Source organism: Vulpes vulpes, chromosome 13 (genome assembly GCF_048418805.1).
Source record: "Vulpes vulpes isolate BD-2025 chromosome 13, VulVul3, whole genome shotgun sequence".
Lineage (NCBI taxonomy): Eukaryota > Metazoa > Chordata > Mammalia > Carnivora > Canidae > Vulpes > Vulpes vulpes.
Window position 1 is genome coordinate 75,936,225 of NC_132792.1, and position 27,773 is coordinate 75,963,997.

Below are 27,773 nucleotides of genomic sequence, written 5' to 3' on the forward strand. Positions count from 1 at the left end.
GGAGTAGGTGCATATCTTTGTAAGGTCACTGAAATAGTGAACTTATAGGAGGAATTATTTGTTTTAATGGAAGGAAATGAAGATATTTGAGATTCAAGTTGAGAATTAGGGCTAGTCAGGAGTGTAAAGGTTCCGTCAACTTAATGATGATAGATATTTTCAATATGCTCCCAGATCTTCAAAATAATTAAAACTTCCCTTTGAATAAGGGCTCTTGGGAACTTCCCAGACTCCCTGACTAGGGAAATGGTTAATTTTTGAAATTAGGTGAAACTTCTTCCAGGAGGAGTATATGAGTCATAGCTCAGCCTCAATGCCTAGTTTTGTCAATGTCACCTGACCACCAGGGAGTCCTCTACAACATGGCATGTCAGTTACAGATTACTTTGGGGACCTTTCATCAGGTCCATATTTGAAAACACACCCCGCGCTCTACAACTAGTAGAGTCCAGCTCTCTTCTCTCACTGTTCTCTCCAAGTTCCACCTGGAGTCAGCCTTTAGGAGTTTTCCCCATGTTCCTCAGATGGCCCTGTGTCTTCTAAACTTCATGAGAGAAATGATTCTTCAAAGCCCTTTCACTTGGTGTTTAGGGGGGATGTTTGAGACCAGCACTCCAACTTTTTTTCCTGTGACAGAGGCTTCCCTTTCAGTATTTAATCTCGTATTCCAGGCTTTCTTTCCCATAGACTGGAGTAGATGGCAAGCTAATGACTACAAAACTGGGCTCATATCGTTGTACCTGACCAGCAGTCTCTCAGGTCTGGACCCTCTTGACTGCCTGGAGTGTCAAGCAACTAAAAAAGTCAACTGATTATTTTGTTCTTGTTGACTAACAAGCAACCTTCTGAATGATTTGCTTGGAGACTGAAGCTCCCAATAACAACATATGTAGCAGATGCTTTGCTTGATGTTGGCTTGTTCTTAAAGTATGTTACAGATCTGGATCCTTGAGAAGATATCTCTAAGCAAAAGTCTGAGAGTCCATTTCAGAAACTAAAGCATCTCAGATATTATCAGTGACTCAGAAATCTCATCTACTCTACTTTGTCTTTAAGACCATTTTCAAGTTTTAAAGAAAAAAAAAAATAGCTCTGGCTTACCACTGAAAGCAGTTTGGCTCTCTTTGCCAGGGGGAGATATATCAATAAACCAGGTCGTATCTGACCATTTAAAATTCTTTTTTTTTTTAATTTTTTTATTTATTTATGATAGTCACAGAGAGAGAGAGAAGCAGAGACATAGGCAGAGGGAGAAGCAGGCTCCATGCACCACGAGCCCGATGTGGGATTCGATCCCAGGTCTCCAGGATCACACCCTGGGCCAAAGGCAGGCGCCAAACCGCTGCACCACCTAGGGATCCCATAAAATTCTTAAAAAGTTTGTATGATGCAAGAGATTCAGATAGATGTATCAAAAATATATTAATGGAAAATAAAGGATTTCTAAAGACTTTGATAAGGATAATTGGTATTATGTTTAATTTCACTGCAAAATATACAAATAGGTAAATTTCAAAATTTTAGGTTTATTTAAAAAGTACAGGGGAGAGGGAGGAAGATGATGGAGGAGTAGGGGACTCTAGTTTTGTCTGGTCCCTGGAATTCAACTAGATTACTAGCAGATCATCCTGAACACCAGCAACTTCAACTGGAGATCTAAGAAAAGAATTGCTGCATTCTACAAATAAAAGAGCAACCACTTTTTGCAAGGTAGGAGGTTCAGAGAAGTGAATCCAAGGCAATATATTGGAAAATAAACCATGTGTGTGGTGGGGGGGGGGGGTGAGCATCTGTAGGTCGGCTACCAGAAAGTGATGTAGCAGTGAGGTGCAAAATCAGAACTTTTAGAAGTCTGCTCTGGTGGGAAAAACCCCTGCCTGAAAGGTGCACAGGTGGTGAAGCTGGTCAGAATCCTAGGAGGTACAGTGTGGTCTTAGGATCCCTGGGCTCATTGAAAGAATGGGGGTGCCTGAGTACGGCAGAGTTCCCAGGCATTAGAGCGGTGAAGCTGGCTGCAATTAGTGAGCCCAGGAGTGGGCTTTCAGCTCCATGTTGCCATAAACCATGAACCATGGCCTGGTCAGGCAATTGCTCTCTGAGCAGGGACCTAACAAGTGGCAGAAATGGGACAAGACTCCCCACCCTCCCCGAGGAGGAGCATCAAGCATGCATTATGTAGAGGTCTGCAACATTTGGAGACTTGAAACCGGGTTGAAAGATTGAGATAAAAATGCTCGGTCACAGTCTAGGTGAACACGGAGTATTGATGGAAACTGGGAAGACAAGAGTGATTGACTGCTTTTTCCTGAGGGCACACTAAAGATTGGGGGGGACAAACTTTCATTTCCAGGGCTGGATATCAGTGGCCACCATTTTCATTTTCATCCTCCAAAGTGGCACAGAAAGCCTTTGGGGAACAAAAGCTACATGGAGCCACCAGGAGCTGCTGACACTGAGCCTGGCCCTCTGACAAGGAGGGTGCAATTCTGCCCAGGGAAAGACATCTGAGAATCAGCATGACAGGCGCCTTTCTCAGAAGATCAGCAGGACCATCCCACTAATACCAAGTTTACCAATCACACATAACTGAAATTTCAGCACTGTGGGAAAATATGTGGAATTCATGGTGGTTTCCCCCCCCTCCCCCCTTAGGATTCCTTAGGCTTTCAATTTAATTTTTTCTTTTTCTTTTCAACTAATTTCTTATTTTTATTTTATTTATTTTTATATTTTTTCTTTTTCTAATTTCTTATTTTATCCACTTTTTAAAAGTCTTTTTTAATTTTCATTTTTATAGTTACATTCTATCCTTTCAGTATATTTAATTTTATTTTTGCATATATATGAGTTTTTCTTTCTTTACAATTTTGGGATCTAGTTTTCTAACAGACCAAAATATACCCAGGATCTAGTGTATTGGTCTCTTGTGTTCATCTGTCTGATTATACTCTATATCTCTCTCTCCCTTTTTTTTCTTTTTGGCTTCTGATCTCTTCTGCTTTGTTTAGTGTATATTTCTCTGGTGTTGTTGCTATTTTAGTATTTGTTCTCTCATTCATCTATTCTTCTCTGGACAGAATGACATGACAGAAAAACTCACCCCAAAAAAGAACAAGAGGAAGTACTGACTGCCAGTGGGCTTGAAAAAAGTATAAAACACATTACAGAATCCCTTTCTGGAGAAATAAAATAACTAAAATCTAATCAAGTTGAAAAAGGCCGTTAATGCTATGCAATGAAAAAATGAGGGCTCTAACTGCTAAGATAAATGAGGCAGAAGAGTGATATAGAAGACAAAATGATGGGGAATAAAGATGCTGAGACAAAAGAGAGATAAACAACTACTGGATCATGAGAGAGGAATTCAAGAGACAAGTAGTACCATAAAGTGAACCAATATTGTAATAATTGGGATCCCAAAGAAGAGTAAAGAGAGAGAGATGTAGAAGGTACATCTGAGCAAATTGTAGCTGGGAACTTCCCTAATCTGGGGAAGGAAACAGCCATTCAAGTCCAGGAGGCAGAACCCTCCTCAAAATCAATAAAAATAGATCATTTCCTCAACATAAAATAATTAAGCTTGAAAATTTCAGACACAAAGAGAAAATCCTGAAAGCAAATAGAGGATAAGAGGTCCTTAACTTACAAGGGTGGAAATAAGAGACTGGTAGCAGACCTATCCATACAGACCTGGGAGGCCAAAAAGGACTAACATGATATATTCAGCATGCTAAATGAGAAAAATATGCAGCCAAGAATACTTTATCCATCAAGACTCTCATTCAGAATAGTAGGAGAGATAAAGAGCTTCCAGGACAAACAGAAAACAAGAGTTTGTTATCACTAAACCAGCCCTGCAAGAAAGTAATGGAGACCAGGAAAATAAAAATAAAAAAAAATTTTAAAAAAATACAGAGACAATATACAGACAGGTACTTTACAGGTTATACAATGGCACTAAATTCAGACCTTTCAGTAGTTACTCTTAATGTAAATGAGCTAACTGTTACTATCAAAAGACACAGGGTATCAGACTGGATAAAAAAGCAAGACTATCAATATACTATGTAAAAGCGAGTCATTTTGGAACCAAAGACACCTCCAGATTTGAAGTGAAGGGATGGAAAAACATTTATCATGCTACCGGACATCAAAAGAAATCTGGGGTAGCAATTCTTACAACAGATAAATTAGATTTTAAACCAAAGACTGGGGCACCTGGGTAGCTCAGTGGTTGAGAATCTGCCTTTTGCTCAGGTCATGATCCCATGTCCAGGGATCCAGTTCTGCATCAGGCTTCCTGTGGGGAGCCTGCTTCTCCCTCTGCCTATGTCTCTACCTCTCTGTGTCTCTCATAAATAAATAAATGAAAAAATCTTAAAGAAAAAAATAAACCTAAGACTGTACTAGGAAATAAACAAGGACATTATGTCATAGTTAAGGGTCTATCATACAAGAGGATCTAACAATTGTAAATATTTATGCACCTAATGTGGATAAGCCAATTATGTAAACTAAATTAAAATTATAACAAAATTAAAGAAAAACATGTATAATAATAATATATGTAAGGGACTTTAACACCTCACTACAAGAATGGACAGATAATCTAAGCAGAAGATCAATAAGGAAAGAAAGGCTTTAAATGACACACTGGACCAAACGGATTTCACAGATATATTCAGAGCACCCCATCCAAAAGTGACAAAATAGACATTCTTCTCAAGTGTACATGGAATATTCTCCAAAATAGATCATATAGTGAGTCATGAATCAGGTCTCAATCAGTACCAAAAGATTAGGATTATTCCCTGGATCTTTTCAAACCAATGTGTTTTGAAACTGGAATCAATCACAAGAGGATATTTGGAAAGAATACAAATACATGGAAGTTAAAGAGCATCTCACTAAAGAATGAATGGATCAACTAGAAAATTAAGAAGACTTTTAAAAAATCAAGGAAGAGAATTAAAATGAAAATACACTGTTCAAAGCTTTGTGACGCAGAAAAGGTGGTTCTAGGAAGGAAGTACATAGCAATTCAAAGCTTTTTCAAGAAACAAGAAATATCTCAAATATACAACCTAACCTTACCTTACACCTAAAGGTGGTAAAGAAAGAAGAGCAAATAAAGTCTAAACCCATCAGAAGAGAATTAATATAGATTAAAAGAGAAATCAATAAAATAGAAAATAAAAGAACAGTAGAACAAATCAACAGAACTAGGAGTTATTTATTTGAAGGAATTAATAAGATCAATAAACCCCTAGCCAGATTTACCAAAAAGAAAAGAGAAATTACCCAAATAAATAAAATCATGAATGACAGGAGACATTACAACCAACACTGAAGAAATAAAAACAATTGCTGACATTATAAGAACATATCATGAGCAACTACATGCCAGCAAATTAGGCAATCTGGAAGAAATAGATGCATTCCTAAAAAACATATGAACTACCAAAACTGAAAGAGGAAGAAACTGAAAACCCGAACAGACCCATAACCAGCAGAGAAATTGACGCAAGAATCAAAAATCTCCCAACACACTAGAGTCAAGGGCCAGATGGCTTTCCATGGGAATTCTGCAAAAACATTTAAAGAAAAATTAATATCTATTCTTCTGAAGCTATTTCAAAAAATAAAAATGAAAGGAAAACTTCCATACTCTTTATGAGGCCAGCATTACCTTGATCCCCAAACCAGACAAAGACTCCTTCAAAAAGGAGAATTACGGACCAATATTCCTGATGAACAAAAATTTTCACCAACAAACTAGCTAATAGGATCCAACAGTACATTAAAAGGATTTTTCACATGACCAAACTGAGGGTTGCTAGAGGGGAAGGGAGTGGGAGGATAGGGTAACTGGGTGATGGACATTAAGGAGGACACATAATGTAATGAGCGCTGTGTGTTATATAAGACTGATGAATCACTAAACTCTACCTCTGAAACTATTAATGCACTCTATGTTAATTAATGAACTTAAATTAATTTTTTAAATTATAAAAATAAGAAGTACTGGTATAATCTGATAATCAATCATTTTAATTTCAAAATGATTTTGGCCAAAGGGTAGGCTACATTTCTTTCTTTTATTTACTTATTTATTCATGATAGACATAGATATAGACAGAGAGAGAGGCAGAGACACAGGAGGAGGGAGAAGCAGGCTCCATGCCAGGAGCCCGATGCGGGACTTGATCCCGGGACTCCAGGATCGCGCCTCTGGTCAAAGGCAGGTGCTAAACCACTGAGCCCCCCAGGGATCCCCGGGTAGGCTACATTTCAAAGACATTTTTAAAAATAATTTTGTATAAAAATTACTTAACATGGTTAATCATTTCTCAGTATACAAATATCCAAAGCAAAACTACAAGGATTTTCCAAATATTTAATTTGATTTTATTATTTAATTCACATGTTTGTTTTGTTATAATGATTTAATCTTTAAAAAATGAAATCTAAAACCTATTTTTCTATCTGTACATTATCAACAAATGCAAATAGATAAGGTTTAAAGGGTATCTCCTATTTGTGCTACTTAACTTATTTATTCAAAGCATTCTAAACTTTGAAGGGTGATTACATCTGCCTTTTGATAGTGCAATATTTTATTGTATTTTTCAAATCTTGTGTTTTTATACATATGTATACATATATATGTGAGAGGGAAGGAGGGGAGGAGCGGTAGGGGAAGAGAGGGGAGGAGGAGGGGGGAGGAGGGGGAGGAGGGGAGGCAGCCCACGCTGGACACATATGTATAAAAACCACATTTCAGGGAAGTAAGAACCAATTAAGCACCTACTTTACAAATGATGTCTTTTACTTAAGAGAGTTTAAGTGACTTAGACAAATGAATATATATATATAAATATATTTATGCATATATTTATACAAATATATATGTATAAATTAATTATACAGAAAAAAATAAATTAATTATACAGTATATATATATGTACTGTACTTCCAAATCACTTGCACTTAGCCAATATATGTATATTTTGTACTTCCAAATCACTTGCTCCCAATTTGCTTTAGAAATATATGACTTTCCTTCGTATTGAAAACATCTGACTCTCTGAAGGACAGTAATAAAATAAAAATCTCTCAGTGAGAGTAATGGTGCAGCTTTTAGTGTTTGCAAACACTAAAAGCCTCATTAAAAGCATATAAGCCATATGTAAGCTTCATTATTAATTATTTTGCTCATTATTTTAATCTTTACTGCATAGTCATTAATTAGAAATTTCAGAACTTGGCAGCAGCAACATATGCACCATTAAGACTTTTAACAGCGCATTCAATTTTGTTTCTTACTCAAATTCTCTGAAAGGAAAAAAAAAATATCTGAAAGGTCAGATATTATTATCCATTTCCTAAAAGATAGGGAAATACATACTGTTTGTGCCTAGAGCCAATAAGTACTTTCTAGCATTTCCAAAATCCAATATACTCCAAAATATCCTTAGAAATTTGCAATTTAATGGAATTGAATTTGGGATATGTTTTTATTGAGTACCATAGAAACCATAACTCACCAAGATGGTGTTTACTAAAACAAGTTTGTTAATTCTCTGTACTCATGATACTATATAACATTTGCAAGTTATAAATGTTTTATAATTTTTCAATCTGTTGAGTGACTTATAATATTAAAAAAATTAGTATAGAAATGATTGAATATGCTCACAAACTGTGATTTATTGCACATGAATTAAATTCAATCATTTACTCTATCGAAATACCTCAAATGGTAAGAGGTAAGGAAAGCCATTCTAGTTTCATAAAGTAGTTTTTCTAAATTATAATTTGGTTAAAATTCTTTTACTTTCAAATGGTACCTAATTTTACATAAGTCATATTTTGTTTAGTGATACACTAGAACTAAGTTATCATGGTATTCTTTATGGAATGTATTCTTTATGGAATTTAGAAGCTAAGTAGTCAGGAAAGGAGAGCTGATATCTATATAAATCAAGTAATAAATCTGCGCAAATATTTTGTCCTCAAATATATTAATCAAGGAATAACAAACATATTTTGATCTATAAGTCCCGAAGTCAGTATTTCCAATATTAGTTGGAGCTGGAGTTGGAACTGTTTCTTTAAGGAAGATCCAGGAACTGGATCCTTTAAGGATCCAGATAGTTAATATTTTAGTCTCTGTAAGTCATGTGGTTCTTATCACCACTTCTCAACTCTGTTCTAGTGAGACAGCTGTGTACAGAAGCCAAAAGTAGCCATACACAATGTGTGAACAAATGAGCATGTCTAAGTTTCAATAAAACTTTATTTATAAAAAAAAAGCTTATCTTTAAACCTCCCATACTGACTTGTCTTTGTCTTATCTAACACTAGGTCCTCTTTCTCCATTGTCTTCTCAAATCTGGGACTTGTTCCAGGTTCAATTTCCTTTTATTATCTCCTTACTCTTCACTTTCTCCTTGGGCAAATTTATTCCTTCTTATGTTCTCACCTACCATCAAAGTGGTCTCTCTTCAATACTTACCTGGACTTGAGAAGTAAATTCTTAACTCCACTACCAGTGGTGGCACCACTATTATTTCTGTTGCTATTATTATTACACCTGCCATTTCCACCATCCATCCATCCCCTCCTGTATTTATGAGTGTCTGACACCTACTAAGCTATCTTTAAAGCTCACATCTCAGGGAAGCAAGAAATAATTAAGCACCTAGTTTACAAATGATGTCTTTTACTCAGGAGAGTTTAAGTGACTTAGACAATGTATATAGCTCATAAGTAGTACAGCCAATTCTTTTAAGTCCACTGATTCTAGGGATCATATTTATCAGTGACTAATAAGTGGTTCAAATATTTCATTTAAATTTCATCTCCATTTATAAAAATATTCTAAGAAGATGGCCCATTTTAGTTGGTGAAAATCATAACTGAAAAGAGAATAATTTAATTTTGATAATACTAGGATATTTAATCAAGAAACAGTGTATCTACAGAAATAATAAGTCTACCAAAATAATGAATCTAATGAATTTTCTGGAGATAAGAAAGTAGATCCTTTGAGGCTGTTTTTGTTATTGTTTTTTTGAAGATTTTTTTTTTTTTTAATGACAAAAGAGACAGATTCTTACTGAATTCTCAATCTCACATTTGCCTCTGCTTTTGTTCAAACAGCACATTTTTTGAGAGAATGGAGATCAAGCTAACATTCGTTTTCTAAAGAAATTACACATACGATCTTGGTCTCATTTAGCAACATTAACTCACATTCTGCGCAAGGTCACAGATGTGGCATCAACAGGGCTGTTAATGAGATCCACACACTCGTTGGTATGAAGATGAAGAGAGAGTGGGAATGCCAAACTTTGCAGCTCTATTGACACAAATATTTATTGAATATTCTCTTCGAAATAAAGAGCAGAATAATACCTGGGCCAGAGTATTAAACAGTGTTACTCTCTGCTCTTTGCTTCCACCTTCTCCACTAAGGAAGAATTCAGCTTATATGTTCTGCAGTCCTGACACCAACCTCCAGTCTGAAACTTCCAACTGCTCAGTGAAGATCCTACCAAGGTGTTCTACAATCACATCCAAGAAAGCAGGCCCAAAGCACAGCTCAGTGGTAGTGCCTAAAGCAGCATTTTTGTTTGCTCCTTTCTTTGTTTTCTTCTCACGGTTACTTTCTTGGTCATCCAAAAACCTGTCTGCCCTGATGTGGACTGAGTTATAGGAGGGAGCTGGCTGGATGCGCTCCTCTTTTATCTCAGGCTGTGGTTTCTGAGCTGTGGTTTCAGACTTTCCTGAGCAACAAGCTATATGTTCAGGAGTTCATCCTAGAGTAGTGACGGGCTTTCATCTTTGTTTCACTTCCTTTTTTTCATCACATTTAAAGTCCTGGGCTTGTACCTTCCAAAAGCAGTATCAACACCTTCAATCCTATACTCAGGCTCTAGGTTCTTGAGGAGCTAATCTTGATCTAAGATTGTAAGCTTTTGATCTATGGCTCCCAGTCAAGTCTAAATGCCAGTATCCAAAAATCAAAGTTCTTTCCTGGAATTTGTTCCTATGATGCTTAATTTATTTCTGTTCTCATTCAACTCAAGTATTTCTATCAATTTAATGATGGATAGTTTGTGGTCATCTAAATAGGTTTCTTCTAGGGAGGATGGTAAGGACTTCATTTCCTGCTATTTAGATTCCTAAAGCATAAAGCTTTTTAAAACACGCAAGTACTCAATTTTTTTTTTAAGATTTTAATTATTCATGAGAGACACACACAGAGAGAGAGAGAGAGAGAGAGAGAGGCAGAGACACAGGCAGAGGGAGAAGCAGGCTCCATGCAGGGAGCCCGACGTGGGACTCGATCCCGGGACTCCAGGGTCACACTGGGCTGAAGGCAGGCGCTAAACCGCTGAGCCACCCGGGCTGCCCAAGTACTCAATTTTTAATTTTCCTTTTTTCCTTCCATTTCTGCTTGGAATTTAGCTAATTCCTATGTGAGATTATCTTAGATTCCTCTAATGATTTCCTCTGATGGATACATAATCCATTGCATGTTATATATGCATTTAAAAAGACCATAAAACACAACATATTCTTGGTAAACAGATCTGTGTTTAAATTCTAACTTCCTACTGAGATGTGCTACTCAGACAAGTTAATATACTTGTTCTCCATTCTCACTGGTGTGAGGTGGTATCTCATTGTGGTTTTGATTTGTATTTCCCTGATGGCAAGTGATGCGGAGCATTTTCTCATGTGCTTGTTGGCCATGTCTATGTCTTCCTCTGTGAGATTTCTGTGCATGTCTTTTGCCCATTTCATGATTGGATTGTTTGTTTCTTTGGTGTTGAGTTTAATAAGTTCTTTATAGATCTTGGAGACTAGCCCTTTATCTGATAGGTCATTTGCAAATATCTTCTCCCATTCTGTAGGTTACTTATAATTTAATAAAAGAGATACCTATGTAGCATAAATACAGAATAAATGTAGCCAATACAAGATAAGATGCTCATCTTGGAACATCTGTATCTATATTATTAAATACATGCTCATACATTAGAACTGGGTATTTATTTTTAAACAAACACACCAAGATAATTTTTGGTGTGCTCATTGGTTTTTATTCCTCTCCATCAGTGTGGATTTCTATCAGAATTTGGTTACATCTGTTTGGTAAGTATACAATGGTGTGGGATCAAATCATTTAAATATTTTTGCCTTAGCTGGACTAGATGACTTTTCATACCTGTGGATGGTGTGAGTACATTGAGTTCATGCACTTCACTGAACTGACAGAAAAAGACACTCCCCAGGGAGCAGATCTTTTTTTGATTCATGAGGAAAACCAAATCCATTAAGTGTGGCTTATTAGAAAACTACAGAAAAATGCCCTATCCATCTATGGATATTAACATTGTTAATATCTGGAGTAAAATAAAGTGCATTATTTTTCCAAATGGACAATTTCAAAAACATCAGTGGTTTAGAATCATATTTAGGTATTCAGTGGTGGGTTCAGTGAAGGTCAAATCAGTCACTGAAAAAAAAAATCACTGAGTTTTAGACATAATGAATACTTTGAGAACTGCAAAGAAGATAGCTACTGTGGGTGGAAGAGCTCTGCAGTGTAGTCCTCTAGCTGAGCCCAAATAAAACCAAACCAAGCCAAACAGGGCCAACCTACGTAGCCTAATCTAACCTAATCCAAACAGCAAATAGGTAACTAAGAATTCCAACTAGTTTCAACAATGACAAGCTTTAGCAAGCAAACTGAACGCATCAGGAATTTTTATTATCCAGAAAGATTTTGAAGACCCAAAGAATTTTTAAGTATTTGACCTCAGCAAATAATAACAGAGAAGACACAGAAAATGTGATTCCTCAGAAAGTATCAGTGAGTGTTTAGTTTTGTTTTTTGGCTATTATTTTTCTCTCTAAGGAATAATTTCAAATAAAAATTCGTCATAAACATATATTTCAATTGTAAATACTGACATTTTTCAATACAATAAAGTGAATATTCTGATTCACTGGTAGCCCAATGCAGGTGGAGATTATTCTTTTAAAAATGACAGAAGAGAATTTTTGCTACTTTAAATTGTCGAACTGTCATCAAGCCATATGTATTAAAGGATCTGGTGAAAATGAAGTCTTCATCTAATGATAAAATTTCAAAAAGTGTTGCAATAAACACTAGACAAGCACGGCTTCTTCTAAAACACAGACACATGAAACAAAGTGGAGACAAAGAAAACAGGTAATTGGTTTGTGAAAGTCCATGTTTAAAACATTCCCGGGGGATCCCTGGGTGGCTCAGCAGTTTAGAGCCTGCCTGCAGCCCAGGGCATGATCCTGGAGTCCTGGGATCGAGTCCCACGTCGGGCTCCCTGCGTGGAGCCTGCTCCTCCCTCTGCCTGTGTCTCTGCCTGTGTCTCTGCCTCTCTATGTCTCTCATAAATAAATAAAATCTTATAAATAAATAAATAAATAAATAAATAAATAAATAAATAAATAAAACATCCCCGGATGACAAAATTTAGATTTACAACTTTAAGAAATATAGGCTGTGGTTAATAATTATCACATAATTCTTCATTGGGAATGCTTTTTAGAATACCTGAGATTAATGTCAAGAAAAAAATGTAGACATATATGAATGGATAAATGGATGGTGATGGATAGACTAGGCGCGTGAAGAATAGTTTTTGTTTGAAACAGGAACATCTGAAAAAACTTTTTAGAAATTAAAATGTCAGGAGAAAGTGGGTTTTCACTAAGTTTGAAGGTAATAAGTTAAAAGTACAGAGTCTAGGATAATATGGGTTGGGGTGTTCACACCTGACTTTGCTCATGCCCACTTTGCCCCAAATACTTTTGAAAAACAACATAAATGTATATTTCATTAGTGATTATCGTAAGCCTCCCATATAACTATAAAAGCCAACTTGAGGTAATTAAGTAATTTGCTTTTAGTTCAGTATCTGATTAATTCCTTTGCCCATATACCCATTGAAACAGACTTTTACATTGACACACATATGATCATATAAATTCTTTTTAGTGTGTTTTAATATTTTTCCTTTTTATGCTTATATTCTTTCCTGTTGGTCTCCTCTCTTTCCCAGTGCTATTTCTTTTCTTCCTTTTGCTAATCTGTAAAACAATCTTGTATATACTATTCAACATGTTTTTGTAAGCATATAAGTATCAGGGACTTTTTTTAGTTAATGAAGTCTTTTTTAAAATGGCATCATACCAGACATATTTCTCCCATTTTGTTTTTGTTCTTCATCCCTAGAGTAAGAAATTTAATGGAAATAATTCCAACTCATTTATTCTAACTCATCCTTTTAAATGATTGCAAGATATATCTTAATACAGATGTATCAATGTATCCTAATCAAATCTCCAATTTATTAAAATTCATTTTGTTTGAAGTCTGTGCTACTTAAAACATTCTTTTCCATATGTTCTTTACATTCCTGCCTTTATATCTACAAGGTTCATTGTCAGAGTTAACTAAAGCACTTATTTTTATATTTTGTGAGTGTGAATTTTATTTGCAAACAGCTTTAGCTTTTGGGCAGGTAGACCAGGCAGGCAAGTAGCCTTTTTCCCCTAACTCATCCAGTTGTCACTTCTCATAGAGTTCTACCATGTCCAGTCTAGTTTGTGACATTTCTGTGGGACCTATACCCATTCCACTTACCCAGCATGTAAAAACAGAACACAAAGGAATCCCTGGGTGGCTCAGCGGTTGAGCGTCTGCCTTTGGCCCAGGGCATGATCCTGGAGTCCCGGGATCGAGTCCCACATCGGGCTCCCTGCATGGAGTCTGCTTCTCCTTCTGCCTGTGTCTCTGCCTCTCTCTCTGTCTCTCATGAATAAATAAAATCTTTCAAAAAAAAAAAAAAAAAAAGAACATGAAGAACTTCTGTGAGAGATTTCCGTGGGGCAGGCCTGGAAGCAGCACACATAATTTCTTTTCAGGATTTACTAGCTAAAATTTTCATCATTTGGCCACCTATACCTTCAGGGAGACTGAGAAATGTAGAGTTATTGTGTATGCAGGAAGAATCTCTGAGTCCTTTTTTTCTCCTCAATACAGACTGGCACTTTATGGAACCATTTGATTTTTAGACTTCGACTTTTCTATTATATCATTTTAGTCAAGTAAAAAGAATTTTTTTCCTTAATGTCTATTTAATTATTGTATCTTCTCTTTTATTTTTTAATGATTTTTGTCTCTTTTAAATTTTGTTCTCTAAGTTCAGATATTTCTTCCTTATTTTAGGAATATATTTCTTCCTCATTTTAATGACCCATTTTCATTAATTTAGTTACATTTTTTTCCTTTTAGTTGTATGGCAGACAGACCTTAAGGTGATATCCCATAATCTCCTCTATCTGGTGTTCACATCCTATATAATAACTTTCCTTGAATGTGGACTGGACCCAGGACTTATTTCTAACCAATAGAATATGGCAGCGGTGATGCAATGTCACTCTTCCCGGCCCTGAACAAAGAACACATTCCATTTTGGAGAGATCCCATGACAGAAATCTGAAAGCAACCTCCAACTAATAGCATACAGCTGGGATCTTCGGTCCTACACATGTGAGGAAATGAAGTTTGGCAACAACCTGAGTTTGGAAATGTTTGAGCCTCTAGAGGAGAATGGAGACCAGCCAATATTTTCACTGTACAAGAGAAAATGATCCATGTAGATTGAAAAGCAAGTTTCTTTTGTGTTTCAAAGTGTCTTTTCCTTCCTTCCTTCCTTCCTTCTTTCCTTCCTTCCTTCCATCCTTCTTTCCTTCCTTCCTTCCATCCTTCCTTCCTTCCTTCCTTCCTTCCTTCCTTCCTTCCATCCTTCCTTCTTTCCTTCCTTCCTTCCTTCTTTCCTTCCTTCTTTCCTTCCTTCCTTCCTTCCTTCCTTCCTTCCTTCCTTCCTTCCTTCTTTTTTCCTTTCTCTTTTTGGTGTTGTACTGAAAGTTAAGTAATTTAATTCAATTTAAGTAATTTAATTCAATTTATTCCTTTTTTTAAACTAAGGATTTTATCAGAGTCCTATTTCTCTAATTGTTCATTCTGATTGATTGAAGTTAGTTCTTGTAATCTTCTTCAGGTGGCCACTGTGCTCCTCTGTTGCATGCATGTGGGTGCTAGACAAAGTGGCTACAATACTCTATCTAATAGCCAGAATGCAGTCAGTATACAACAAAGTGGGGTTCTCACTTCCTGTCCCATACCTGAGGTCTGATGGCAGGTTTTACCTCTGGATTGAGGCATTTGGAGAAAATCCCTTTGCTCTACTCACTCCCGGTGACCCACAAATTTAAAAGGAGGCAATACTTCATTACAATTTGACTCATTCTTGTTTTGGGGGACCCTGAGGATTCAGAATAGTCAATATTTACCTTCTTCTATGGAGCTTCAGATGCAAGAAAAGAGATCTCTTCAGAATTAACTTCGTTTCAAGTCTCATTGTTGGGATCCCATCCTGGTGGATGAACTCATGTATGGGCCCTTTACTATATTCCTGATAGAACTCCAAAGTGTCAAATACGTTCATCCTTAGATTCTAGTAGTCAGTTGAAGAGGTAAGCCACATGCAGTTCATAGTACAGGGAAACAAGAGTCATGCAAGTGGCTATGTTTCCAGAATCTTCTTGTAATTGCAATTCTTAATATTTCATAGTTATAAATTTTCTTTATTTCCCACATAATATACATATTATTATTATAAAACCAAATCAGTTAAACAAATAAGCTTAGGTAAGAACTTAAAAATGAACTTTTCTCCAATATTAAGATTATTACTGCATAACATATTGGTATATGTATTCCATTTTTTTATGTTTGTTATTTCACATTTATTATAATTTCAGAGCCATACTATGTACTTTTTCCACTTAACAATATACAGTGTATGTTATTACATACTAATAAAGTTGTTCCTAAATATATTACTTAAATTACTCTATGTGTGATAAACAAATTTCACATTTTTATGTCATCTCAATGTTTGATATTATTAATACTACAATTAATAGATTTATTTATAAATAAATAAATGAAGGATTTATCCTTCATTTTTACCTTTTGTTTTACTAAGAAAAATTACTAAAGATGGAATTGCTGGAGCAAAGTTATGTGCACAATTTAAATATAAACAAAAAAGTATTTTATGGTTGGGTTGGAAGAGATGGAGGAGAAGAAGAGGAGCTGAGATAGGAGAGGTAAGCAGAGGCCAGATTGTGGTGAAACTACTGGGTCACAGTAAACCCCTGGATTTTATTCTAAGGTTTTTATTGAATACCAGTAGAGGGTGTGAGCAAGTCTTTTTTGTATTGAAAGAGCCATCTGGCTGCTTCATGGAGGAAAACCTGTGGAGGCACAAGAGTGTTGGCAAGGAGACCTATTTGGAAGGAATTGCAGGTGATAAGTGATGGGGTAAAATAGCCACTTTCCAGGTATATTTCACAAGCATCGTTCTCTAATTGGTTGAACATAGGTCTATGAAGAAATAAAAAAATGAAGGATGATGTATATATTATGGTCTAATCACTCAAAAGGCAAAATACTGAGTTGGGAAAGACTAAAAGGGGCAACATTTGGTGGGAAGGTCATGATTCCAGCCTTTTATTTCACTTTTGTAAATTTTGACATGACTTTGGATACATACATGGCAAATTGAACAAAACTTGAGGGGAGAGGCCAGACTAAAGGTATACATTTTATATTCATAATATTCACCGCCAAAATATAACATGGAGTCATGAAGGGAGACAGTATAGTTGGAAAGGAAACAAGACCAAAAACTGAGGTCTAGGGTAATCCAACATTTAGATGTGGGAGAGGAGGAAAAAGAAAATGAGATTGAGAAAGAATGTCCAATGGAGTGGGAGGGAAAACATGTGAGTGCTTCTCTCAGATTAGGTGAAAAACTGCTTCCATTGAAGAGTGAACAGTTGAAAGGTGATTCAGGTTTACCAATCACTGCTAAAAGACTGAGTAAAATGAAGAAGAAGATATTAGGCCACTAGATTTGAAGAAATGAGGGCTCTTGAAAGCCTTGATGAGAAATGATTTTAGCATAGTGGTGATGGAACAACTCTTATTAGAGTGTTTTATATGAGATGAGGCAAGGGACATAGTGACAAAGACATGTCTTTAAAATAATTTGGGTATGAAAAGAATAGAGAAATGAGGTCATCAAAGAAACGGGTTGAGGGGTCAGGCTATGCTCTAAATAAATGAACGGATTATATCATTTCCATCCAGCTGGGGATTATTGATGGTGCAAGAGAGAGAAGAAATCATTTCTGGAGCTACACTCTAAGAAGATAAGATAGAACCCACTTATAAGTAGAAGTGTTATTCTGAGATTGGAGGAGAGCTCTTCCAAAATACCAAGGTTTGTACTTGGATGGTAGAAAACTGTGGTAATTATTTTCTTGAAGTAATGAAAATGAAGGTCACATCTTGAGAGTGAATAATGGAGAGTGGGTGCTAGAGGTTGGAGAAGACAAAAAAAGAGGTGAAATAGTTCAGTCAGCAGTGAGCTGCAGAGCGAATGGATATGCTTCCAAAGACTGAGGGGTGAAGAGTTGGAGGCTGAAGACCCACCTGAGATGGGAAGTTCTATATTGAAAGTTACATCAGAAAGCACAGTTGCATATTTTTCCCAATCTCATTAATTATTTTATTAGTAATCTGCTTTTATGCTGGATAATTTTAACAAATAAATTAACTAATTAGTTGAACATCTATAATATAGTACATACTATGAAATGATATTTTCTGTAGTTTCTTTTATCTATTTACACATAATTCCTTTATTATAGAGCCATGAAACAAAAAGAGCCCTTTACATATTACTAAAAATCAGTATCTGAACTGTGTGGAACCTTCTGACATATAAAGACTGTATGTCTGTGGAGACTTCGCAGACCACGTAAGGAGTAACCCTGCATTTGATGCTCACATAGGAGCTATTGCTGCAAGGATGTGAAATTCAGAGAATAAACACTTTGTGACATAAACTCAGATACCATTCCTCTCCCCAACCGCCTGTCTATGTGCTAGAAGGCAAAGTGGATAGATCTTGATATTAGGGAAGTATTACAAAATAAGTATATTATTAATCCTCTCTATATTTTATGGACAATTAATCTCAATGATCAAGGGTATTTAAGAAGTGTGTGAGTGGTCATGATTAGCTTTCTAGGATTCATCAAATTAAGGCTGAATTTAAGTAGAAACCAGGATTAGGAAAACACTTGATTAGAGGAAATTCTACTTAGAAGTTTGAAGGAGCTTAGTGTGAGCAAAGGCATGTAGGTGAAAATTAGCAGAGGTTGTGGATACAATAAGGAAATCATTTACATTATTAGATAAATAGTCTGAAACAGTGGAGATAAAGTTTTAAGTAACAAAGTTGTAATTGGGACTTTTCTTCAATCTCCAGGTGTGGACATAATTGGTTTCCTCATTTGTGAAATGAAGGGACAGTAGTGAAGACATAAGGTTTCTTACAGCTGAAAGGAGAGAGGGAGGACTTAGAAGACTTATCCTAAATGATTTGAATAATCTCAGGAAGGTTGGTTTTTAAATCTTTTTTTTGTAAGCAAGGTATTTTAAAAATTAATATTGTTATATCTGTTAAAAGTAGATCATCTAAAAAACTCATTTAACGGTTATTATTTGGCAACAAAATTTTCTGCACCTGTAATTTTTATCTTTCTATCAGGTGTATCTATGTGTGTACTTCTGCATTTTACTCTCTTTCAGGGGCATTGGTGATTATCAGATTCTAAATTTTGTTGTCTCCTGGTAGCCTGGTTGATACGTCGAATTTCAGGACAAGCTACACTTTAGCAAACCAGCTGGCAATTCTGGAGAAAAAAAATAGCTACTTTCATTGTATAAAAACTTGCTAGGGCAGCCCCGGGTGCTCAGTGGTTGAGCGCTGCCTTCAGCTCAAGGCCTGATCCTGGAGACCTGGGATGGAGTCCCACATTAGGCTCCCTGCATGGAGCCTGCTTCTCTCTCTCTCTCTCTCTCTCTCTCTCTCTGTTTCTCATGAATAAATAAATAAAATCTAAAAAAAAAAAAAAAACTTGCTAAAACATAAGTAGAAATGGACAGCTTTTAGTTAGAACTAAATGACATGGAATGACAAGCTTCTTGACACATGGGATAATAAAATAATAAATGTATTATGATGATTGGGTTCCTGACTTCCTCTGCTGCTTTGATAATCAGTTTCCTTTTTTTAGTATTTTTTGTAATTATTTAGAAATTGATATCTGTTATATTAATGAATTATCTCAAAAATTGATAGATCTGTTCTTAGTAATTGGTAGTTTCTAGAGTTATGATCAAGCTGTTAACATTTTAAAATAATATTCTATGATTACATATTTAATAAATTAAATCAATTATATAATAATTAATATTTAGTGATTTGTTTGCTTAATTTATTATTAAGTACCCTAATATTATTTTTATTTAACCATAAATAGAGAGCAAGTATATCAGTGTATTATAAGCACAGTGTTTTTTTATTATTGTATTTGTGCATCATAGCCATTTATGAATCAAATATAGATTTGGGCTCCTTTCTTTGGCAAGATCAAATGCATACTCAGAGAGTCACTCTGGTGGTGGATGCATGAAAAGAATCATCTGTAAAGTTGAAAATTAGGCACTTCTTTTTTCTAGAGCTCTGCGCTTTGGAAGTATAGTAGGTATTATAGTTATATATTTAAAAAAAAAATGCCTCTACCTGTCCTCTCTCTAGTGCTATGAGTTTTGTGAGGAGATTGATTCTTTGTCTCGCTTTAGGATGAGCATTGATTATTTAAACCGAATCAGATTATTCTCAGCTCCCTTCAGTGATTCTTTTCAGGTGATGTAAATCATTCCAATTCCCTTGGCCAAAGGGATTAGTTCAAGAATCAATGTTTGGCCAGAAGCTGGTCAGTCACTGGGGGGATTGTGAGGTGTTTTTGAGGAATGGGGTTACTGACTCTGAAGAGTGAGTTGTAGAAAAGTCAGTTCTCTCTTCCTCTGAGCCTTGAATAGATGTGAAACCTGAAGAATACAAGCAACACACAAAGATGAGAAGAGTGAGAGAACTGCAGATACTTTGAGTTGGAATCCCCTGTGAACTACACCTGATCGATGCCTACTACTTTACAATTTAAGAGGTTTCAAGTTGAGTTATTTTACTTATAGCTGAAAGGATTTTAAATGATTCAGAAATCTCTTTGCCTCTGTCTCATTTCTCTCTGTATTCTATCTTGCCACCAAGCTTAGAATCTTTAATTTTTCCTGTTCCTCCATTTTCACCTCCTGAGTGGGAAATTTCTGCAAAATAGATATCTGTAATATAGCCCCAAATATCAAGTCATAATTTTCAGGCCATTACTTCATATACTTTGAATGAATTGTAATTCTAGCAAATAAGGCAAGTTATAATTCTATGCAAAGAAACCTAAGATTAATTTTTTAAATGCATTATATAAATCAAGTCATAAAAAATTTAGGTGAATCCCATTTAGTACTTTAAATTTCAGATATTAGAAATATTTCTGTGAATTTTTCAGTTTTCAGTGAATATTTATCAATAGTAATAGAAGCATAGTTGACCTAATCAAATATCTGAAAAACTAGCCCAGATAACAGTCTTTAGGTAGGCTATAAACTGTTCATTTATTTTGCCTTTCTGGCTTAAAAAGACAGGAAAGGGGGAGCCATGGGTGGGAAATGGCATACACTGGGCACAGCTTCTTAATTTTTGTATCAACTGTTAACTGCAAAATTTTGTTAATGTATGGTTTACCAGGACTAATCTCTATTTCTTAGATATCGATTTTTTTATTTACTTCCTGTAATTTGACTATCATTATGACTGTATTACTGAAATAGCTCTCTATAATTTAACCAGTATAAATAAGAAATATTTTTTTAATTTATTCCTGAAAATTTGATTACACTGCTCATTCTTTGTTTTGATGTGTAAACCAATTATTTTTCTTTCAATAGAAAAATCATTCTTGTTCTTTTATTTTTTAAGATTTTATTTATTTATTCATGAGAGACACAAAGAGAGAGGCAGAGACACAGACATAGAGAGAAGCAGATTCCATGCAGGGAGCCCAATGTGGGACTCAATCCTGGGACTCCAGGATCATGCCCTGAGCCAAAGGCAGATGCTCAACCACTGAACCACCCAGGTATCCCTCATTCTTGTTCTTAATATATAATTTAGTATATAATTTAATAGCTTACATATTTGGTTTTATTCTTTCCAATTATTCTCTATTTACCATGTATTATACATTTTTGCTTCATCTTTTGTTCGTTCTCATAGATCTGCTTATTTGTTAGGTTGCTTTTGAGTATACACTTCCCATTTGTTAATGTGGTAGAGTCTTAGAGTACCTTTCCATACAATGGGTGATTTCCAGGACAAACACCCACTCATCCTCTCATTTCCACCTTAAGTTTTCAGTGCAGATTGAACTTCTACCTCTCTTCTACCCCTGCCATCTGCAGAAAGCAGACAGAAGCACTCCAACACCACTGATGGATGGAAGAAAAATCCCACTGGATGAGCTGATGGTAGAGTGGGTACGACAGAAGATAGGTCAGTAGCTATAAGGACAGAGCAATAAAACTTACCCCATCTGTACAACATAAAGAACACAGAATGAAAAAAAGGAGAGCAGAGTCTCAGGGATCTATGGGACAATAACAAAATAGTAACATTCATGTAATTAGAATCCAAGGAGAGAGAAAGATAATATTTAAAGAAAAAAATGGCTAACAACTTTTCAAATATGGTAAAAGACAAATACACAGAAGTGTAAGAGTGGATAAATTTTTTTGCCTCTATCCTCTTAGGTTATTTGACTGTAACCTTAAAAATTAGGCAGACATGAGAGAGATTAAAAGGAGAAAGACAGGCAAATTTGATTTGATGTTAATTTTTATGGGATATATGGACTTTCCTAGAAAAAAGAAGACTCAAAAAGGTGAATAGGCCTTAGAGCTTCTATATGATTTTTAACCCAGAGCAATAAATTGTGAATATGTGACAGACAAAGGAAAGAGATTTTCAGGTTTCTAAGGGTTATAAGCTGTGAGTAGGTATATGAAGGAAACTAACACAAGATAAGGACTAACTTAAGAAGGTTTATTTGTGTAAGTCCATCCTGGTGCCAACTTCCTGTCTTTTTTATGACCATAAAAATTCCCTGAGAGAGAATTTATGGCAGTTATTTTTCAGAAGTTTCTGCTTTTAGTCAGATAAGAAAAGCTCTGGGAGGGCTACTTTCTACATCTGTTGAATATCAGAATTCTACATTTCAAAATAATCCTTATATGAAAGTAGCATATTTTTGGTGACATATTCTGAAATAAGTAGTTGAGTGAACCCCAAAGAGGATGAATACAAAGAAATCCATGCTGGAAGATCATAATTAGACTTCTGAAAAATAAAGACAAAAATAATTAAATGGATCTCAAGAGGAATGATGTATCACCTATAGGGAAACACCAATTTGAATGTTAGTAGATAACTCATCTGAAACTATGGGGAACCAAAGAAAGTAGCAGTATATATTTTTGTTGTTTTTAAGTCATTTATTCTCCTACATAACTATAAACACTTATAATAGGATCTCAAAAACAAAAACAAACAACAAAAACAAAACAAAAATAGACTGATTTAAAAACAGGCAAAGGACTTAAACAGAAATTCTATAAAAAGATGTACAAGTAGCCAACAGGTATATGGAGGGATACTCAATGTCACTAATCATCTGGGCAATACAAACCAAAACCATAAGGATATATCACTACATACCTGTTAGGATGGTTTTTATCTAAAACCAAAAATTAACAAGTATTAGTAAGGATGTGGTGAAACTAGAATCCTTGTACACTGTTAATAGAATTACAAAATTATTTAGCTGTAACAGAAAACATTTTGGAGGTTTCTCAAAAATTGAAAATAAAATACTATATGGCCTAGCAATTCATTTCTGAGTATTTTTCAAAAAAACATTGAAATGAAGACCTCAAAGAGTTAGCACTTCCATGCTCATTACAACACTATTCAAAATCACTATGGTGAAAGTAGCAGTAAATTTTAATTGTCGAAAGAGTAAAAATGAATTCTGTCAAGCAAAAATATCTCCTTGGTATAAAGAAGTAATCAGGATGTCTCAGCAAAAGCAAAACTAAGAGAACTTGTTACTAAAAAACTTGCCCTAAAAGAGTGGCTAAAGGAAGTTCTATAAGCAGAAAATAAATGGTAACAGAAGAAGAGTTAAAACCTCAGAAATGGAAGAAATCGTAGGAATGAACAAAAATAGGAATAGCTATAATAGACTTTTTATGAATTTCCTAAATGGCATTTTACCGTTGAAGCAAAAATTATAGCACCAGGTGATCTGATGTTGACTATATGCAGAAAAGATATTTAAGGAAAGTATATTTAAAGAGTGGGGAATATAAAAAGACTTAAATGGAAGATTTCTAGTTTTCACTTGAAGGAAAAAAACATCGATACTAATAGGCATGATTAGTTACATAATGTATATTGTAATACTAAGATGAATACATAAAGCTGTATATTAAAAAAGGCAACATAAATAAATCAAGACTCAACTCTAAATAATATTCAAGTAACCCAAAAGAAGATGAGAAAGAGAAATGGAAAAATAAGAAACAAAAGAGCTATAAGCAAAAAGCACATACCAGGATTGCAGGTTAGAGTCCTCACTTTAATGTAAATGATCTAAATACACCAATTAAAAAGTGAAGTTACCAAAATGGATCAAACTAAATAAAACACCATCATTTATTTGCAGTATATAAGAAAATTGCCTAAAATAGAGTTCTGTACTTAGATTGAAAGTGAATGGATGGAAAATATATCACAAAAGTATTAATTAAAAAAGCATAAGCATATCAAGTAAGTAGACTAAGATGAAGGAAAATTATTATAGACAAAGTGGGCAATCACATAAAGATAAAATAGTCAATTAACAAAGAAAATACAGGAATCTTAAATGTGTACACACTGAATGACAAAGATGCAAAAGATGTGAAGCAAAAAAAATATATATATATGGCTATAACTGAAAGGAAAAAAAGAAAAATTCATAGTTAAACTTGAGACTGTTAGCAACCCCTCAACAGTTAACAAAACTACTGGACAGAAAATCAACAAGGATAAGGAAAATTAAATAATACCAACAGAACCAAACAATGTATGGAGAACTATCCATCCAGCAAGAGTAGAATATATATTTTTCTAAGTGTGCATGGAAAATTCACCAATATTGAGACCATATGCTTGTGTACAAAATGAACTCAATCAAGTTTTAAGATATTTAATTTATACAAAGTATATTCTCTGACCATAATAGTATCAAATCAGAAATCAGTGGAAAGATAACAGGAAAATTTCCAGTCACTTGAAAATAAACTACACACCACTAAATAATCCATGGGTCAAAGAGGAAATCTCAAAGGAAATTTTCAAAGCATATTGAACTGAGATGCCTTGGTGGCTCAGTCAGTGAATCATCCAATTCTTGATATTGGCTCAGGTCATGATATCATGGTCCTGGGAATATGCCCCACATTGGGCTTTGTGCTCTGTGAGGAATCTGCTTGAGATCTCTCTCTTGCTCTTTCTTCTTCTCCCTCTACTCCTTCCCCCACATGTGCACTCTCTCTCTAAAATAAATAAATCTTTAAAATAAATAAAAGCATATTGAACTGAATAAAAATTAATATACAACATCTTAAAAGATCTGGGATTCAGCTAAAGTTGTGCTGAGAGGGAAATTTATAGCATCAAATGCTTACATTAGACAAAAGAAAAGATTTTGAATGGACAATCTCAATTCTTACCTCAATTAACTAAAACAAGAAGAATAAATTAATCTAACATTAACAGGAAGAAGGAAATAGTAAAGGTAAAAGCCAAAATGAACAAAATTGAAAACAGGAAAACAATAGATAAAATGAATGAAATAAGAACTATTTCTTTCAGAGAATCAATAACATTAATAAACATCTAGCAAGATTGGCAAAGATCAAAGGAAAAAAGACTCTCCCCCCCCCGCCCACCCAGAAAAAAAAAAAAACAAACAAACACTGTCACCATTATCAAGAATAAAACCTGGGATACTACAGGTCCTGTAGCTATTAAAAAGATAATAAATAAGTACTTACAGATAACTTTGTTCTCATAAATTTGTCAACTTAGAAGAAATAGACAATTCCTGGAAAACCATAATCAGTCAATACTCAACTGAGATGAAATAGAAAAGCTAAATATTGCTAACTATAAAAAAATTGAATTTATTATTTAAAAATTGAAAAAGCAGTCTCTAGGCCCACATGATTTTACTGGAGAATTCTACCCAAAATTTAAATAATTAATATCAATTTTAGAAAATATTTTCCATGAAAGGGAAGACAAAGAAACATTTCTTACTTCATTTTATGAGACTTGTATTACCAGGCATGCAAACTAGAAAGAGTACAAAACAAGAAAACTACAGATCCCTATCTACCATGAAATCAGATACAAAACTCCTCAGCAAAACATTAGCACATCAAATCCAGTAATGCGTTAACATATTATCTTATTTTGTCCTCAGTCACACGTGTGGGTACTATTAGTATCTCCATATTCCGTTTGGAAATGGGGCCCAGAGAGCTGAAGTAGCTTGTCCACATCTATAAACGTGCAAATGGCAGAATCTGGATATCAATGCAAGTTGTCTAATCCAAACACCTGCATTCTTAACAATTACAGTAATACTATAAATCCCTTATTTTCCTTTTTGTGACTGAAACTGACAGTTGAAAAAATCTATTTCTTCCTCCTTTAGTTGTAAAATCCTAATATGAGCATATTGCTAACATTAAACGATCACTAACAATCGCTAAACATTGCTAACAGTTAAACGATTATATTCTTGCTCTGAGGTGTGGCCTTGTTCCTAAGTGACTGAGGATGGTATTTAAGCAAAACTGTTCTGAGAGATTTCAAGGTAAGCTCCTTAACGTACTTTGGCTTGTGCTTCATCTTCTTTCCTTCTTTCCATTACTGGTTAGTCTGATATGATGACCGAGTCTCTGGTAACTGAGGACCGTGACTTTGAGAGTGCTTGCTGCAAACTGAGGATTGTAGAATGAGGGCATAGAAAGTGTCTCTTGGATGCTAGTGTGGAGTTGCCATATGCATCACTGGATGTCCTACTTTCAAATTCTGAGAAAAATAAATAACTATCTCGTTTAAACCATATTTATTTTGGGTTTTCAGATATATGAAGTCTAACTTAATCCTAACTGATACTCCTACCATATTCTTCTAATTAATTCTTTTTTTAAATTAATTAATTAATTAATTATTTTATGGTAGTCACAGAGAGAGAGAGAGTGAGTCAGAGACACAGGCAGAGGGAGAAGCAGGCTCCATGCACAGGGAGCCCGAGGTGGGATTCGATCCCGGGTCTCCAGGATCGCGCCCTGGGCCAAAGGCAGGTGCCAAACCACTGCGCCACCCAGGGATCCCCCTCTTCTAATTAATTCTAATACAGATAATAAAAAGCCATAATCATCTTACTCATATTCAGTTCTGCTGATGTTAGAAATATAGACATAATCCTTTTGCTATTTATCTATAGCAACGTTGGCATTTTTATTTGCCCTGACAGGCATGAAATACTTCTGAGGTTGTTATTTCATAAATCTATTATCCTTTTACTATTATTTTAAAGATTGACATTAATAGATTTTTTTTAATTAAATTTTGCAGGATTGATACTTGTCAAGCTTTAGACAAAATATTTCCTTTGGGCTTCTCATTACTGTGGTTGCCAATAAAGTTGCTTTGCCTGCAGCCTGCCTCTTCAGACTGATTTATGACTGCCAGCACTTGGTAAGCTCAAAGAACAGACTGAACTTGTCAGTGAGAACATCATATAAGCCTACCTTTGACTTGTGAGAGTTGTCAAATGACATTAGTATTCTGTGGGATTCTTTGGCCACCGCATTATTTTTCTCTCATTGCAATACTATTGACTCTTCATTGCTCTTTCTTTTTTACCTCATTTTCATCCAGTTAAAGGAGGGAAATTATATGTTTCCTTATGTCAATTTTCTGGGATATTTCCATTAGACTCAATATTTAGGAGAGATGTATCAGAATAACAAGTTATGTAATAAAGGGTACTTTATTAAAAGGTCATAACTTACATTTTTGACCATTGACATTAGCCTAGTAAGTACTTTTCTCTATAGGTAGCAAGATTGAATATTATACAAATTTTGAAATTAAAGGGCTCTTACATTTATTTCTACTGGTTAATGAGTTATTAAAGATACTTATAATGATACAACATTAATCTATTACACTAATGAATATCTTATTACTAATAACTGAAGCATTGTAAATTAGTCTTCTGACAATGTCTAGATATCAGATATATACTATTCAGGAAGATATAGGGCAGGACTGAGTGTTTTGCATATATAAATATCTATGACTATTCAATTGGATCATGTAATTGTTCATCCTCTTCCCCCCGCCAAAAATAAAAAGTCTACATTCCAACTCAAGTAATTATGGAATGTAAAGGAAGATGCCTTAATATATCTCCTAGCTGAGCTCATAAAATACGTAGGCAAGCAGTTGCTTTAGCCCATTCACCAGTGTGTAGAGAGATGACCCATTTCT